This window comes from Podarcis pityusensis (genome assembly GCF_964106645.2).
Source record: "Podarcis pityusensis genome assembly, chromosome: 5".
Classification (NCBI taxonomy): Eukaryota; Metazoa; Chordata; class Lepidosauria; order Squamata; family Lacertidae; genus Podarcis; species Podarcis pityusensis.
The window spans coordinates 85257759-85274830 of NC_138032.1; positions in this window are offsets into that span (position 1 = coordinate 85257759).

Sequence of the window (17072 nt, forward strand, 5' to 3'; positions counted from 1 at the left end):
CTTAGGGATTTTTTCAAAAAAAAAAAAATTTCTGCCGGTTAAGTTGTCGAGGGCTGATTTCTTTTCCTGTGATAAAAAGCCTTCTGTTTCGACCGCCAAACCTCTCAGGGGAGCATTTGCAACTGCTTGGCACCATTTCTGAGTGAATTGCCGAAAGTCAGATTTTTGATGAAATTTTGACCCCGGGGCTTAGGGATTTTTTCAAAAAAATCTTTTTCTGCCGGTTAAGTTGTCGAGGGCAGATTTCTTTTCCTTTGATAAAAAGCCTTCTGTTTCGACCGCCAAACCTCTCAGGGGACCATTTGCAACCGTTTGGCACAATTTCTGAGTGAATTAGAGAACGTGAGATTTTTGATGAAATTGTGACCACGGGGCTTAGGGATTTTTTCAAAAAAATCTTTTTCTGCCGGTTAAGTTGTCGAGGGCAGATTTCTTTTCCTGTGATAAAAAGCCTTCTGTTTCGACCGCCAAACCTCTCAGGGGAGCATTTGCAACCGTTTGGCACAATTTCTGAGTGAATTGCCGAAAGTCAGATTTTTCATGAAATTGTGACCCCGGGGCTTAGGGATTTTTTCAAAAAAATCTTTTTCTGCCGGTTAAGGTGTCGAGGGCTGATTTCTTTTCCTGTGATAAATAGCCTTCTGTTTCGACCGCCAAACCTCTCAGGGGAGCTTTTGCAACCGTTTGGCACCATTTCTGAGTGAATTAGAGAACGTGAGATTTTTGATGAAATTGTGACCCCGGGGCTTAGGGATTTTTTCAAAAAAAATTTTTTGTGCCGGTTAAGTTGTCGAGGTCTGATTTCTTTTCCTGTGATAAAAAGCCTTCTGTTTCGACCGCCAAACCTCTCAGGGGAGCATTTGCAACCGCTTGGCACCATTTCTGAGTGAATTGCCGAAAGTCAGATTTTTGATGAAATTGTGACCCCGGGGCTTAGGGATTATTTCAAAAAAATCTTTTTCTGCCGCTTAAGTTGTCGAGGGCTGATTTCTTTTCCTGTGAGAAAAAGCCTTCTGTTTCGACCGCCAAACCTCTCAGGGGAGCATTTGCAACCGTTTGGCACCATTTCTGAGTGAATTGCCGAAAGTCAGATTTTTGATGAAATTGTGACCCCGGGGCTTAGGGATTTTTTCAAAAAAATCTTTTTCTGCCGGTTAAGGTGTCGAGGGCTGATTTCTTTTCCTGTGATAAATAGCCTTCTGTTTTGACCGCCAAACCTCTCAGGGGAGCTTTTGCAACCGTTTGGCACCATTTCTGAGTGAATTAGAGAACGTGAGATTTTTGATGAAATTGTGACCCCGGGGCGTAGGGATTTTTTCAAAAAACCTCTTTTTCTGCCTGTTAAGTTGTCGAGGGCTGATTTCTCGTCCTGTGATAAAAAAGCCTTCTGTTTCGACCGCCAAACCTCTCAGGGGAGCATTTGCAACCGTTTGGCACCATTTTTGAGTGAATGAGAGAACGTGAGATTTTTGATGAAATTGTGACCCCGGGGCTTAGGGATTTTTTCAAAAAAATCTTTTTCTGCCGGTTAAGGTGTCGAGGGCTGATTTCTTTTCCTGTGATAAACTGCCTTCTGTTTCGACTGCCAAACCTCTCAGGGGAGGTTTTGCAACCGCTTGGCACCATTTCTGAGTGAATTGCCGAAAGTCAGATTTTTGATGAAATTGTGACCCCGGGGCTTAGGGATTTTTTCAAAAAAATCTTTTTCTGCCGGTTAAGGTGTCGAGGGCTGATTTCTTTTCCTTTGATAAATAGCCTTCTGTTTCGACCGCCAAACCTCTCAGGGGAGCTTTTGCAACCGTTTGGCACCATTTCTGAGTGAATTAGAGAACGTGAGATTTTTGATGAAATTGTGACCCCGGGGCGTAGGGATTTTTTCAAAAAACCTCTTTTTCTGCCTGTTAAGTTGTCGAGGGCTGATTTCTCGTCCTGTGATAAAAAGCCTTCTGTTTCGACCGCCAAACCTCTCAGGGGAGCATTTGCAACCGTTTGGCACCATTTTTGAGTGAATGAGAGAACGTGAGATTTTTGATGAAATTGTGACCCCGGGGCTTAGGGATTTTTTCAAAAAAATCTTTTTCTGCCGGTTAAGGTGTCGAGGGCTGATTTCTTTTCCTGTGATAAACTGCCTTCTGTTTCGACTGCCAAACCTCTCAGGGGAGGTTTTGCAACCGTTTGGCACCATTTCTGAGTGAATGAGAGAACGTGAGATTTTTTATGAAATTGTGACCCCGGGGCTTAGGGATTTTTTCAAAAAAAAAAAATTCTGCCGGTTAAGTTGTCGAGGGCTGATTTCTTTTCCTGTGATAAAAAGCCTTCTGTTTCGACCGCCAAACCTCTCAGGGGAGCATTTGCAACCGCTTGGCACCATTTCTGAGTGAATTGCCGAAAGTCAGATTTTTGATGAAATTGTGACCCCGGGGCTTAGGGATTTTTTCAAAAAAATCTTTTTCTGCCGGTTAAGTTGTCGAGGGCTGATTTCTCGTCCTGTGATAAAAAGCCTTCTGTTTCGACCGCCAAACCTCTCAGGGGACCATATGCAACCGTTTGGCACAATTTCTGAGTGAATTAGAGAACGTGAGATTTTTGATGAAATTGTGACCCCGGGGCTTAGGGATTTTTTCAAAAAAATCTTTTTCTGCCGGTTAAGTTGTCGAGGGCAGATTTCTTTTCCTGTGATAAAAAGCCTTCTGTTTCGACCGCCAAACCTCTCAGGGGAGCATTTGCAACCGCTTGGCACCATTTCTGAGTGAATTGCCGAAAGTCAGATTTTTGATGAAATTGTGACCCCGGGGCTTAGGGATTATTTCAAAAAAATCTTTTTCTGCCGGTTAAGTTGTCGAGGGCTGATTTCTTTTCCTGTGATAAAAAGCCTTCTGTTTCGACCGCCAAACCTCTCAGGGGAGCATTTGCAACCGTTTGGCACCATTTCTGAGTGAATTGCCGAAAGTCAGATTTTTGATGAAATTGTGACCCCGGGGCTTAGGGATTTTTTCAAAAAAATCTTTTTCTGCCGGTTAAGGTGTCGAGGGCTGATTTCTTTTCCTGTGATAAATAGCCTTCTGTTTCGACCGCCAAACCTCTCAGGGGAGCTTTTGCAACCGTTTGGCACCATTTCTGAGTGAATTAGAGAACGTGAGATTTTTGATGAAATTGTGACCCCGGGGCGTAGGGATTTTTTCAAAAAACCTCTTTTTCTGCCTGTTAAGTTGTCGAGGGCTGATTTCTCGTCCTGTGATAAAAAGCCTTCTGTTTCGACCGCCAAACCTCTCAGGGGAGCATTTGCAACCGTTTGGCACCATTTTTGAGTGAATGAGAGAACGTGAGATTTTTGATGAAATTGTGACCCCGGGGCTTAGGGATTTTTTCAAAAAAATCTTTTTCTGCCGGTTAAGGTGTCGAGGGCTGATTTCTTTTCCTGTGATAAACTGCCTTCTGTTTCGACTGCCAAACCTCTCAGGGGAGGTTTTGCAACCGTTTGGCACCATTTCTGAGTGAATGAGAGAACGTGAGATTTTTTATGAAATTGTGACCCCGGGGCTTAGGGATTTTTTTTAAAAAAAAATTTTCTGCCGGTTAAGGTGTCGAGGGCTGATTTCTTTTCCTGTGATAAATAGCCTTCTGTTTCGACCGCCAAACCTCTAAGGGGAGCTTTTGCAACCGTTTGGCACCATTTCTGAGTGAATTAGAGAACGTGAGATTTTTGATGAAATTGTGACCCCGGGGCGTAGGGATTTTTTCAAAAAACCTCTTTTTCTGCCTGTTAAGTTGTCGAGGGCTGATTTCTCGTCCTGTGATAAAAAGCCTTCTGTTTCGACCGCCAAACCTCTCAGGGGAGCATTTGCAACCGTTTGGCACCATTTTTGAGTGAATGAGAGAACGTGAGATTTTTGATGAAATTGTGACCCCGGAGCTTAGGGATTTTTTCAAAAAAATCTTTTTCTGCCGGTTAAGGTGTCGAGGGCTGATTTCTTTTCCTGTGATAAAAAGCCTTCTGTTTCGACCGCCAAACCTCTCAGGGGAGCATTTGCAACCGCTTGGCACCATTTCTGAGTGAATTGCCGAAAGTCAGATTTTTGATGAAATTGTGACCCCGGGGCTTAGGGATTTTTTCAAAAAAATCTTTTTCTGCCGGTTAAGGTGTCGAGGGCTGATTTCTTTTCCTTTGATAAATAGCCTTCTGTTTCGACCGCCAAACCTCTCAGGGGAGCTTTTGCAACCGTTTGGCACCATTTCTGAGTGAATTAGAGAACGTGAGATTTTTGATGAAATTGTGACCCCGGGGCGTAGGGATTTTTTCAAAAAACCTCTTTTTCTGCCTGTTAAGTTGTCGAGGGCTGATTTCTCGTCCTGTGATAAAAAGCCTTCTGTTTCGACTGCCAAACCTCTCAGGGGAGGTTTTGCAACCGTTTGGCACCATTTCTGAGTGAATGAGAGAACGTGAGATTTTTGATGAAATTGTGACCCCGGGGCTTAGGGATTTTTTCAAAAAAAAAATTTTCTGCCGGTTAAGTTGTCGAGGGCTGATTTCTTTTCCTGTGATAAAAAGCCTTCTGTTTCGACCGCCAAACCTCTCAGGGGAGCATTTGCAACCGCTTGGCACCATTTCTGAGTGAATTGCCGAAAGTCAGATTTTTGATGAAATTGTGACCCCGGGGCTTAGGGATTTTTTCAAAAAAATCTTTTTCTGCCGGTTAAGTTGTCGAGGGCTGATTTCTCGTCCTGTGACAAAAAGCCTTCTGTTTCGACCGCCAAACCTGTCAGGGGAGCATTTGCAACCGTTTGGCACCATTTTTGAGTGAATGAGAGAACGTGAGATTTTTGATGAAATTGTGACCCCGGGGCTTAGGGATTTTTTCAAAAAAATCTTTTTCTGCCGGTTAAGGTGTCGAGGGCTGATTTCTTTTCCTGTGATAAACTGCCTTCTGTTTCGACTGCCAAACCTCTCAGGGGAGGTTTTGCAACCGTTTGGCACCATTTCTGAGTGAATTAGAGAACGTGAGATTTTTGATGAAATTGTGACCCCGGGGCTTAGGGATTTTTTCAAAAAAAAAATTTTCTGCCGGTTAAGTTGTCGAGGGCTGATTTCTTTTCCTGTGATAAAAAGCCTTCTGTTTCGACCGCCAAACCTCTCAGGGCAGCATTTGCAACCGCTTGGCACCATTTCTGAGTGAATTGCCGAAAGTCAGATTTTTGATGAAATTGTGACCCCGGGGCTTAGGGATTTTTTCAAAAAAATCTTTTTCTGCCGGTTAAGTTGTCGAGGGCTGATTTCTTTTCCTGTGATAAAAAGCCTTCTGTTTCTACCGCCAAACCTCTCAGGGGAGCTTTTGCAACCGTTTGGCACCATTTCTGAGTGAATTGCCGAAAGTCAGATTTTTGATGAAATTGTGACCCCGGGGCTTAGGGATTTTTTCAAAAAAATCTTTTTCTGCCGGTTAAGGTGTCGAGGGCTGATTTTTTTTCGTGTGATAAAAAGCCTTCTGTTTCGACCGCCAAACCTCTCAGGGGAGCATTTGCAACCGTTTGGCACCATTTCTGAGTGAATTGCTGAAAGTCAGATTTTTGATGAAATTGTGACCCCGGGGCTTAGGGTTTTTTTCAAAAAAATCTTTTTCTGCCGGTTAAGGTGTCGAGGGCTGATTTCTTTTCCTGTGATAAACTGCCTTCTGTTTCGACCGCCAAACCTCTCAGGGGAGGTTTTGCAACCGTTTGGCACCATTTCTGAGTGAATTAGAGAACGTGAGATTTTTGATGAAATTGTGACCCCGGGGCTTAGGGATTTTTTCAAAAAAAAAAATTTTCTGCCGGTTAAGTTGTCAAGGGCTGATTTCTTTTCCTCTGATAAAAAGCCTTCTGTTTCGACCGCCAAACCTGTCAGGGGAGCATTTGCAACCGCTTGGCACCATTTCTGAGTGAATTGCCGAAAGTCAGATTTTTGATGAAATTGTGACCCCGGGGCTTAGGGATTTTTTCAAAAAAATCTTTTTCTGCCAGTTAAGTTGTCGAGGGCTGATTTCTTTTCCTGTGATAAAAAGCCTTCTGTTTCGACCGCCAAACCTCTCAGGGGACCATTTGCAACCGTTTGGCACAATTTCTGAGTGAATTAGAGAACGTGAGATTTTTGATGAAATTGTGACCCCGCGGCTTAGGGATTTTTTCAAAAAAAAATTTTTCTGCCGGTTAAGTTGTCGAGGGCTGATTTCTTTTCCTGTGATAAAAAGCCTTCTGTTTCGACCGCCAAACCTCTCAGGGGAGCCTTTGCAACCGTTTGGCACCATTTCTGAGTGAATGAGAGAACGTGAGATTTTTGATGAAATTGTGACCCCGGGGCTTAGGGATTTTTTCAAAAAAATCTTTTTCTGCCGGTTAAGGTGTCGAGGGCTGATTTCTTTTCCTGTGATAAACTGCCTTCTGTTTCGACCGCCAAACCTCTCAGGGGAGGTTTTGCAACCGTTTGGCACCATTTCTGAGTGAATTAGAGAATGTGAGATTTTTGATGAAATTGTGACCCCGGGGCTTAGGGATTTTTTCCCAAAATAAATTTTTCTGCCGGTTAAGTTGTCGAGGGCTGATTTCTTTTCCTGTGATAAAAAGCCTTCTGTTTCGACCGCCAAACCTCTCAGGGGAGCATTTGCAACCGTTTGGCACAATTTCTGAGTGAATTAGAGAACGTGAGATTTTTGATGAAATTGTGACCCCGCGGCTTAGGGATTTTTTCAAAAAAAATTTTTTCTGCCGGTTAAGTTGTCGAGGGCTGATTTCTTTTCCTGTGATAAAAAGCCTTCTGTTTCGACCGCCAAACCTCTCAGGGGAGCATTTGCAACCGTTTGGCACCATTTCTGAGTGAATTGCCGAAAGTCAGATTTTTGATGAAATTGTGACCCCGGGGCTTAGGGATTTTTTCAAAAAAATCTTTTTCTGCCGGTTAAGGTGTCGAGGGCTGATTTCTTGTCCTGTGATAAATAGCCTTCTGTTTCGACCGCCAAACCTCTCAGGGGAGCTTTTGCAACCGTTTGCACCATTTCTGAGTGAATTAGAGAACGTGAGATTTTTGATGAAATTGTGACCCCGGGGCTTAGGGATTTTTTCAAAAAAATCTTTTTCTGCCGGTTAAGTTGTCGAGGGCTGATTTCTCGTCCTGTGATAAAAAGCCTTCTGTTTCGACCGCCAAACCTCTCAGGGGAGCATTTGCAACCGTTTGGCACCATTTTTGAGTGAATGAGAGAACGTGAGATTTTTGATGAAATTGTGACCCCGGGGCTTAGGGATTTTTTCAAAAAAATCTTTTTCTGCCGGTTAAGGTGTCGAGGGCTGATTTCTTTTCCTGTGATAAACTGCCTTCTGTTTCGACTGCCAAACCTCTCAGGGGAGGTTTTGCAACCGTTTGGCACCATTTCTGAGTGAATTAGAGAACGTGAGATTTTTGATGAAATTGTGACCCCGGGGCTTAGGGATTTTTTCAAAAAAAAAATTTTCTGCCGGTTAAGTTGTCGAGGGCTGATTTCTTTTCCTGTGATAAAAAGCCTTCTGTTTCGACCGCCAAACCTCTTAGGGGAGCATTTGCAACCGCTTGGCACCATTTCTGAGTGAATTGCCGAAAGTCAGATTTTTGATGAAATTGTGACCCCGGGGCTTAGGGATTTTTTCAAAAAAATCTTTTTCTGCCGGTTAAGTTGTCGAGGGCTGATTTCTTTTCCTGTGATCAAAAGCCTTCTGTTTCGACCGCCAAACCTCTCAGGGGAGCATTTGCAACCGTTTGGCACCATTTCTGAGTGAATTGCTGAAAGTCAGATTTTTGATGAAATTGTGACCCCGGGGCTTAGGGTTTTTTTCAAAAAAATCTTTTTCTGCCGGTTAAGGTGTCGAGGGCTGATTTCTTTTCCTGTGATAAACTGCCTTCTGTTTCGACCGCCAAACCTCTCAGGGGACCATTTGCAACCGTTTGGCACAATTTCTGAGTGAATTAGAGAACGTGAGATTTTTGATGAAATTGTGACCCCGCGGCTTAGGGATTTTTTCAAAAAAAATTTTTTCTGCCGGTTAAGTTGTCGAGGGCTGATTTCTTTTCCTGTGATAAAAAGCCTTCTGTTTCGACCGCCAAACCTCTCAGGGGAGCATTTGCAACCGTTTGGCACCATTTCTGAGTGAATTGCCGAAAGTCAGATTTTTGATGAAATTGTGACCCCGGGGCTTAGGGATTTTTTCAAAAAAATCTTTTTCTGCCGTTTAAGTTATCGAGGGCTGATTTCTTTTCCTGTGATAAAAAGCCTTCTGTTTCGACCGCCAAACCTCTCAGGGGAGCATTTGCAACCGTTTGGCACCATTTCTGAGTGAATTGCCGAAAGTCAGATTTTTGATGAAATTGTGACCCCGGTGCTTAGGGATTTTTTCAAAAAGAAAAATTTCTGCCGGTTAAGTTGTTGAGGGCTGATTTCTTGTCCTGTGATAAAAAGCCTTCTGTTTCGACCGCCAAACCTCTCAGGGGAGCATTTGCAACCGTTTGGCACCATTTCTGAGTGAATTGCCGAAAGTCAGATTTTTGATTAAATTGTGACCCCGGGGCTTAGGGATTTTTTCAAAAAAATCTTTTTCTGCCGGTTAAGGTGTCGAGGGCTGATTTCTTTTCCTGTGATAAACTGCCTTCTGTTTCGACCGCCAAACCTCTCAGGGGAGCTTTTGCAACCGTTTGGCACCATTTCTGAGTGAATTAGAGAACGTGAGATTTTTGATGAAATTGTGCCCCCGGGGCTTAGGGATTTTTTCAAAAAAAATCTTTTTCTGCCGGTTAAGTTGTCGAGGGCTGATTTCTTTTCCTGTGATAAAAAGCCTTCTGTTTCGACCGCCAAACCTCTCAGGGGAGCATTTGCAACCGTTTGGCACCATTTCTGAGTGAATTGCCGAAAGTCAGATTTTTGATGAAATTGTGACCCCGGGGCTTAGGGATTTTTTCAAAAAAATCTTTTTCTGCCGGTTAAGGTGTTGAGGGCTGATTTCTTTTCCTGTGATAAACTGCCTTCTGTTTCGACCGCCAAACCTCTCAGGGGAGCTTTTGCAACCGTTTGGCACCATTTCTGAGTGAATTAGAGAACGTGAGATTTTTGATGAAATTGTGACCCCGGGGCTTAGGGATTTTTTCAAAAAAAATCTTTTTCTGCCGGTTAAGTTGTCGAGGGCTGATTTCTTTTCCTGTGATAAAAAGCCTTCTGTTTCGACCGCCAAACCTCTCAGGGGAGCATTTGCAACCGTTTGGCACCATTTCTGAGTGAATTGCCGAAAGTCAGATTTTTGATGAAATTGTGACCCCGGGGCTTAGGGATTTTTTCAAAAAAATCTTTTTCTGCCGTTTAAGTTATCGAGGGCTGATTTCTTTTCCTGTGATAAAAAGCCTTCTGTTTCGACCGCCAAACCTCTCAGGGGAGCATTTGCAACCGTTTGGCACCATTTGTGAGTGAATTGCCGAAAGTCAGATTTTTGATGAAATTGTGACCCCGGGGCTTAGGGATTTTTTCAAAAAGAAAAATTTCTGCCGGTTAAGTTGTTGAGGGCTGATTTCTTGTCCTGTGATAAAAAGCCTTCTGTTTCGACCGCCAAACCTCTCAGGGGAGCATTTGCAACCGTTTGGCACCATTTCTGAGTGAATTGCCGAAAGTCAGATTTTTGATTAAATTGTGACCCCGGGGCTTAGGGATTTTTTCAAAGAAATATTTTTCTGCCCGTTAAGGTGTCGAGGGCTGATTTCTTTTCCTGTGATAAATAGCCTTCTGTTTCGACCGTCAAACCTCTCAGGGGAGCATTTGCAACCGTTTGGCACCATTTCTGAGTGAATTGCCGAAAGTCAGATTTTTGATGAAATTGTGACCCCGGGGCTTAGGGATTTTTTCAAAAAAATTTTTTTCTGCCGGTTAAGATGTTGAGGGCTGATTTCTTTTCCTGTGATAAAAAGCCTTCTGTTTCGACCGCCAAACCTCTCAGGGGAGCATTTGCAACCGTTTGGCACCATTTCTGAGTGAATGAGAGAACGTGAGATTTTTGATGAAATTGTGACCCCGGGGCTTAGGGATTTTTTCAAAAAAATCTTTTTCTGCCGGTTAAGGTGTCGAGGGCTGATTTCTTTTCCTGTGATAAATAGCCTTCTGTTTCGACCGCAAAACCTCTCAGGGGAGCATTTGCAACCGTGTGGCACCATTTTTGAGTGAATGAGAGAACGTGAGATTTTTGATGAAATTGTGACCCCGGGGCTTAGGGATTTTTTCAAAAAAATCTTTTTCTGCTGGTTAAGGTGTCGAGGGCTGATTTCTTTTCCTGTGATAAATAGCCTTCTGTTTCGACCGCCAAACCTCTCAGGGGAGCATTTGCAACCGTTTGGCACCATTTCTGAGTGAATTGCCGAAAGTCAGATTTTTGATGAAATTGTGACCCCGGGGCTTAGGGATTTTTTCAAAAAAATCTTTTTCTGCCGGTTAAGGTGTCGAGGGCTGATTTCTTTTCCTGTGATAAACTGCCTTCTGTTTCGACCGCCAAACCTCTCAGGGGAGCTTTTGCAACCGTTTGGCACCATTTCTGAGTGAATTAGAGAACGTGAGATTTTTGATGAAATTGTGACCCCGGGGCTTAGGGATTTTTTCAAAAAAAATCTTTTTCTGCCGGTTAAGTTGTCGAGGGCTGATTTCTTTTCCTGTGATAAAAAGCCTTCTGTTTCGACCGCCAAACCTCTCAGGGGAGCATTTGCAACGGTTTGGCACCATTTCTGAGTGAATTGCCGAAAGTCAGATTTTTGATGAAATTGTGACCCCGGGGCTTGGGGTTTTTTTCAAAAAAATCTTTTTCTGCCGTTTAAGTTATCGAGGGCTGATTTCTTTTCCTGTGATAAAAAGCCTTCTGTTTCGACCGCCAAACCTCTCAGGGGAGCATTTGCAACGGTTTGGCACCATTTCTGAGTGAATTGCCGAAAGTCAGATTTTTGATGAAATTGTGACCCCGGGGCTTAGGGATTTTTTCAAAAAAAAAAATTTCTGCCGGTTAAGTTGTTGAGGGCTGATTTCTTGTCCTGTGATAAATAGCCTTCTGTTTCGACCGCCAAACCTCTCAGGGGAGCATTTGCAACCGTTTGGCACCATTTCTGAGTGAATTGCCGAAAGTCAGATTTTTGATGAAATTGTGACCCCGGGGCTTAGGGATTTTTTCAAAAAAAGCTTTTTCTGCCGTTTAAGTTATCGAGGGCTGATTTCTTTTCCTGTGATAAAAAGCCTTCTGTTTCGACCGCCAAACCTCTCAGGGGAGCATTTGCAACGGTTTGGCACCATTTCTGAGTGAATTGCCGAAAGTCAGATTTTTGATGAAATTGTGACCCCGGGGCTTAGGGATTTTTTCAAAAAAAAAAATTTCTGCCGGTTAAGTTGTTGAGGGCTGATTTCTTGTCCTGTGATAAATAGCCTTCTGTTTCGACCACCAAACCTCTCAGGGGAGCATTTGCAACCGTTTGGCACCATTTCTGAGTGAATTGCCGAAAGTCAGATTTTTGATGAAATTGTGACCCCGGGGTTAGGGATTTTTTCAAAAAAAAAATTTTTCTGCCAGTTAAGATGTTGAGGGCTGATTTCTTTTCCTGTGATAAAAAGCCTTCTGTTTCGACCGCCAAACCTCTCAGGGGAGCATTTGCAACGGTTTGGCACCATTTCTGAGTGAATTGCCGAAAGTCAGATTTTTGATGAAATTGTCACTCCGGGGCTGAGGGATTTTTTCAAAAAAATCTTTTTCTGCCGGTTAAGGTGTCGAGGGCTGATTTCTTTTCCTGTGATAAATAGCCTTCTGTTTCGACCGCCAAACCTCTCAGGGGAGCATTTGCAACCATTTGGCAACATTTCTGAGTGAATTGCCGAAAGTCAGATTTTTGATGAAATTGTGACCCCGGGGCTTAGGGATTTTTTCAAAAAAATCTTTTTCTGCCGGTTAAGGTGTCGAGGGCTGATTTCTTTTCCTGTGATAAACTGCCTTCTGTTTCGACCGCCAAACCTCTCAGGGGAGCTTTTGCAACCGTTTGGCACCATTTCTGAGTGAATTAGAGAACGTGAGATTTTTGATGAAATTGTGACCCCGGGGCTTAGGGATTTTTTCCAAAAAAATTTTTTTCTGCCGGTTAAGTTGTTGAGGGCTGATTACTTTTCCTGTGATAAAAAGCCTTCTGTTTCGACCGCCAAACCTCTCAGGGGAGCATTTGCAACCGTTTGGCACCATTTCTGAGTGAATTGCCGAAAGTCAGATTTTTGATGAAATTGTGACCTCGGGGCTTAGGGAATTTTTCAAAAAAATTTTTTTCTGCCGGTTAAGATGTCGAGGGCTAATTTCTTTTACTGTGATAAAAAGCCTTCTGTTTCGACCGCCAAACCTCTCAGGGGAGCATTTGCAACCGTTTGGCACCATTTCTGAGTGAATTGCTGAAAGTCAGATTTTTGATGAAATTGTGACCTCGGGGCTTAGGGATTTTTTCAAAAAAATCTTTTTCTGCCCGTTAAGGTGTCGAGAGCTGATTTCTTTTCCTGTGATAAATAGCCTTCTGTTTCGAACGTCAAACCTCTCAGGGGAGCATTTGCAACCGTTTGGCACCATTTCGGAGTGAATTGCCGAAAGTCAGATTTTTGATGAAATTGTGACCCCGGGGCTTAGGGATTTTTTCAAAAAAATCTTTTTCTGCCGGTTAAGGTGTCGAGGGCTGATTTCTTTTCCTGTGATAAATAGCCTGCTGTTTCGAACGTCAAACCTCTCAGGGGAGCATTTGCAACCGTTTGGCACCATTTCTGAGTGAATTGCCGAAAGTCAGATTTTTGATGAAATTGTGACCCCGGGGCTTAGGGTTTTTTTCAAAAAAAAAATTTTTCTGCCGGTTAAGATGTCGAGGGCTGATTTCTTTTCCTGTGATAAAAAGCCTTCTGTTTCGATCGCCAAACCTCTCAGGGGAGCATTTGCAACCGCTTGGCACCATTTCTGAGTGAATTGCCGAAAGTCAGATTTTTCATGAAATTGTGACCCCGGGGCTTAGGGATTTTTTCAAAAAAATCTTTTTCTGCCGGTTAAGTTGTCGAGGGCTGATTTCTTTTCCTGTGATAAAAAGCCTTCTGTTTCGACCGCCAAACCTCTCAGGGGAACATTTGCAACCGTTTGGCACAATTTCTGAGTGAATTAGAGAACGTGAGATTTTTGATGAAATTGTGACCCCGGGGCTTAGGGATTTTTTCAAAAAAATTTTTTTCTGCCGGTTAAGTTGTCGAGGGCTGATTTCTTTTCCTGTGATAAAAAGCCTTCTGTTTCGACCGCCAAACCTCTCAGGGGAGCATTTGCAACCGTTTGGCACCATTTCTGAGTGAATTGCTGAAAGTCAGATTTTTGATGAAATTGTGACCCCGGGGCTTAGGGATTTTTTCAAAAAAAAAAATTTCTGCCGGTTAAGTTGTTGAGGGCTGATTTCTTGTCCTGTGATAAATAGCCTTCTGTTTCGACCGCCAAACCTCTCAGGGGAGCATTTGCAACCGTTTGGCACCATTTCTGAGTGAATTGCCGAAAGTCAGATTTTTGATGAAATTGTGACCCCGGGGCTTAGGGATTTTTTCAAAAAAAGCTTTTTCTGCCGTTTAAGTTATCGAGGGCTGATTTCTTTTCCTGAGATAAAAAGCCTTCTGTTTCGACCGCCAAACCTCTCAGGGGAGCATTTGCAACGGTTTGGCACCATTTCTGAGTGAATTGCCGAAAGTCAGATTTTTGATGAAATTGTGACCCCGGGGCTTAGGGATTTTTTCAAAAAAAAAAATTTCTGCCGGTTAAGTTGTTGAGGGCTGATTTCTTGTCCTGTGATAAATAGCCTTCTGTTTCGACCGCCAAACCTCTCAGGGGAGCATTTGCAACCGTTTGGCACCATTTCTGAGTGAATTGCCGAAAGTCAGATTTTTGATTAAATTGTGACCCCGGGGCTTAGGGATTTTTTCAAAAAAATCTTTTTCTGCCGGTTAAGGTGTCGAGGGCTGATTTCTTTTCCTGTGATAAATAGCCTTCTGTTTCGACCGTCAAACCTCTCAGGGGAGCATTTGCAACCGTTTGGCACCATTTCTGAGTGAATTGCCGAAAGTCAGATTTTTGATGAAATTGTGACCCCGGGGCTTAGGGATTTTTTCAAAAAAAAATTTTTCTGCCAGTTAAGATGTTGAGGGCTGATTTCTTTTCCTGTGATAAAAAGCCTTCTGTTTCGACCGCCAAACCTCTCAGGGGAGCATTTGCAACGGTTTGGCACCATTTCTGAGTGAATTGCCGAAAGTCAGATTTTTGATGAAATTGTCACTCCGGGGCTGAGGGATTTTTTCAAAAAAATCTTTTTCTGCCGGTTAAGGTGTCGAGGGCTGATTTCTTTTCCTGTGATAAATAGCCTTCTGTTTCGACCGCCAAACCTCTCAGGGGAGCATTTGCAACCATTTGGCACCATTTCTGAGTGAATTGCCGAAAGTCAGATTTTTGATGAAATTGTGACCCCGGGGCTTAGGGATTTTTTCAAAAAAATCTTTTTCTGCCGGTTAAGGTGTCGAGGGCTGATTTCTTTTCCTGTGATAAACTGCCTTCTGTTTCGACCGCCAAAACTCTCAGGGGAGCTTTTGCAACCGTTTGGCACCATTTCTGAGTGAATTAGAGAACGTGAGATTTTTGATGAAATTGTGACCCCGGGGCTTAGGGATTTTTTCCAAAAAAATCTTTTTCTGCCGGTTAAGTTGTCGAGGGCTGATTTGTTTTCCTGTGATAAAAAGCCTTCTGTTTCGACCGCCAAACCTCTCAGGGGAGCATTTTCAACCGTTTGGCACCATTTCTGAGTGAATTGCCGAAAGTCAGATTTTTGATGAAATTGTGACCCCGGGGCTTAGGGATTTTTTCAAAAAAATCTTTTTCTGCCGTTTAAGTTATCGAGGGCTGATTTCTTTTCCTGTGATAAAAAGCCTTCTGTTTCGACCGCCAAACCTCTCAGGGGAGCATTTGCAACGGTTTGGCACCATTTCTGAGTGAATTGCCGAAAGTCAGATTTTTGATGAAATTGTGACCCCGGGGCTTAGGGATTTTTTCAAAAAAAAAAATTTCTGCCGGTTAAGTTGTTGAGGGCTGATTTCTTGTCCTGTGATAAAAAGCCTTCTGTTTCGACCGCCAAACCTCTCAGGGGAGCATTTGCAACCGTTTGGCACCATTTCTGAGTGAATTGCCGAAAGTCAGATTTTTGATTAAATTGTGACCCCGGGGCTTAGGGATTTTTTCAAAAAAATATTTTTCTGCCGGTTAAGGTGTCGAGGGCTGATTTCTTTTCCTGTGATAAATAGCCTTCTGTTTCGAACGTCAAACCTCTCAGGGGAGCATTTGCAACCGTTTGGCACCATTTCTGAGTGAATTGCCGAAAGTCAGATTTTTGATGAAATTGTGACCCCGGGGCTTAGGGATTTTTTTAAAAAAATTTTTTTCTGCCGGTTAAGATGTCGAGGGCTGATTTCTTTTCCTGTGATAAAAAGCCTTCTGTTTCGACCGCCAAACCTCTCAGGGGAGCATTTGCAACCGTTTGGCACCATTTCTGAGTGAATTAGAGAACGTGAGATTTTTGATGAAATTGTGACCCCGGGGCTTAGGGATTTTTTCCAAAAAAATCTTTTTCTGCCGGTTAAGATATCGAGGGCTGATTTGTTTTCCTGTGATAAAAAGCCTTCTGTTTCGACCGCCAAACCTCTCAGGGGAGCATTTTCAACCGTTTGGCACCATTTCTGAGTGAATTGCCGAAAGTCAGATTTTTGATGAAATTGTGACCCCGGGGCTTAGGGATTTTTTCAAAAAAATCTTTTTCTGCCGTTTAAGTTATCGAGGGCTGATTTCTTTTCCTGTGATAAAAAGCCTTCTGTTTCGACCGCCAAACCTCTCAGGGGAGCATTTGCAACGGTTTGGCACCATTTCTGAGTGAATTGCCGAAAGTCAGATTTTTGATGAAATTGTGACCCCGGGGCTTAGGGATTTTTTCAAAAAAAAAAATTTCTGCCGGTTAAGTTGTTGAGGGCTGATTTCTTGTCCTGTGATAAAAAGCCTTCTGTTTCGACCGCCAAACCTCTCAGGGGAGCATTTGCAACCGTTTGGCACCATTTCTGAGTGAATTGCCGAAAGTCAGATTTTTGATTAAATTGTGACCCCGGGGCTTAGGGATTTTTTCAAAAAAATATTTTTCTGCCGGTTAAGGTGTCGAGGGCTGATTTCTTTTCCTGTGATAAATAGCCTTCTGTTTCGAACGTCAAACCTCTCAGGGGAGCATTTGCAACCGTTTGGCACCATTTCTGAGTGAATTGCCGAAAGTCAGATTTTTGATGAAATTGTGACCCCGGGGCTTAGGGATTTTTTTAAAAAAATTTTTTTCTGCCGGTTAAGATGTCGAGGGCTGATTTCTTTTCCTGTGATAAAAAGCCTTCTGTTTCGACCGCCAAACCTCTCAGGGGAGCATTTGCAACCGTTTGGCACCATTTCTGAGTGAATTGCCGAAAGTCAGATTTTTGATGAAATTGTGACCCCGGGGCTTAGGGATTTTTTCAAAAAAATCTTTTTCTGCCGGTTAAGTTGTCGAGGGCTGATTTCTTTTCCTGTGATAAAAAGCCTTCTGTTTCGACCGCCAAACCTCTCAGGGGAACATTTGCAACCGTTTGGCACAATTTCTGAGTGAATTAGAGAACGTGAGATTTTTGATGAAATTGTGACCCCGGGGCTTAGGGATTTTTTCAAAAAAAAATTTTTCTGCCGGTTAAGTTGTTGAGGGCTGATTTCTTTTCCTGTGATAAAAAGCCTTCTGTTTCGACCGCCAAACCTCTCAGGGGAGCATTTGCAACCGTTTGGCACCATTTCTGAGTGAATTGCCGAAAGTCAGATTTTTGATGAAATTGTGACCTCGGGGCTTAGGGAATTTTTGAAAAAAATCTTTTTCTGCCGGTTAAGGTGTCGAGGGCTGATTTCTTTTCCTGTGATACATAGCCTTCTGTTTCGACCGAAATACCTCTCAGGGGAGCATTTGCAACCGTTTGGTA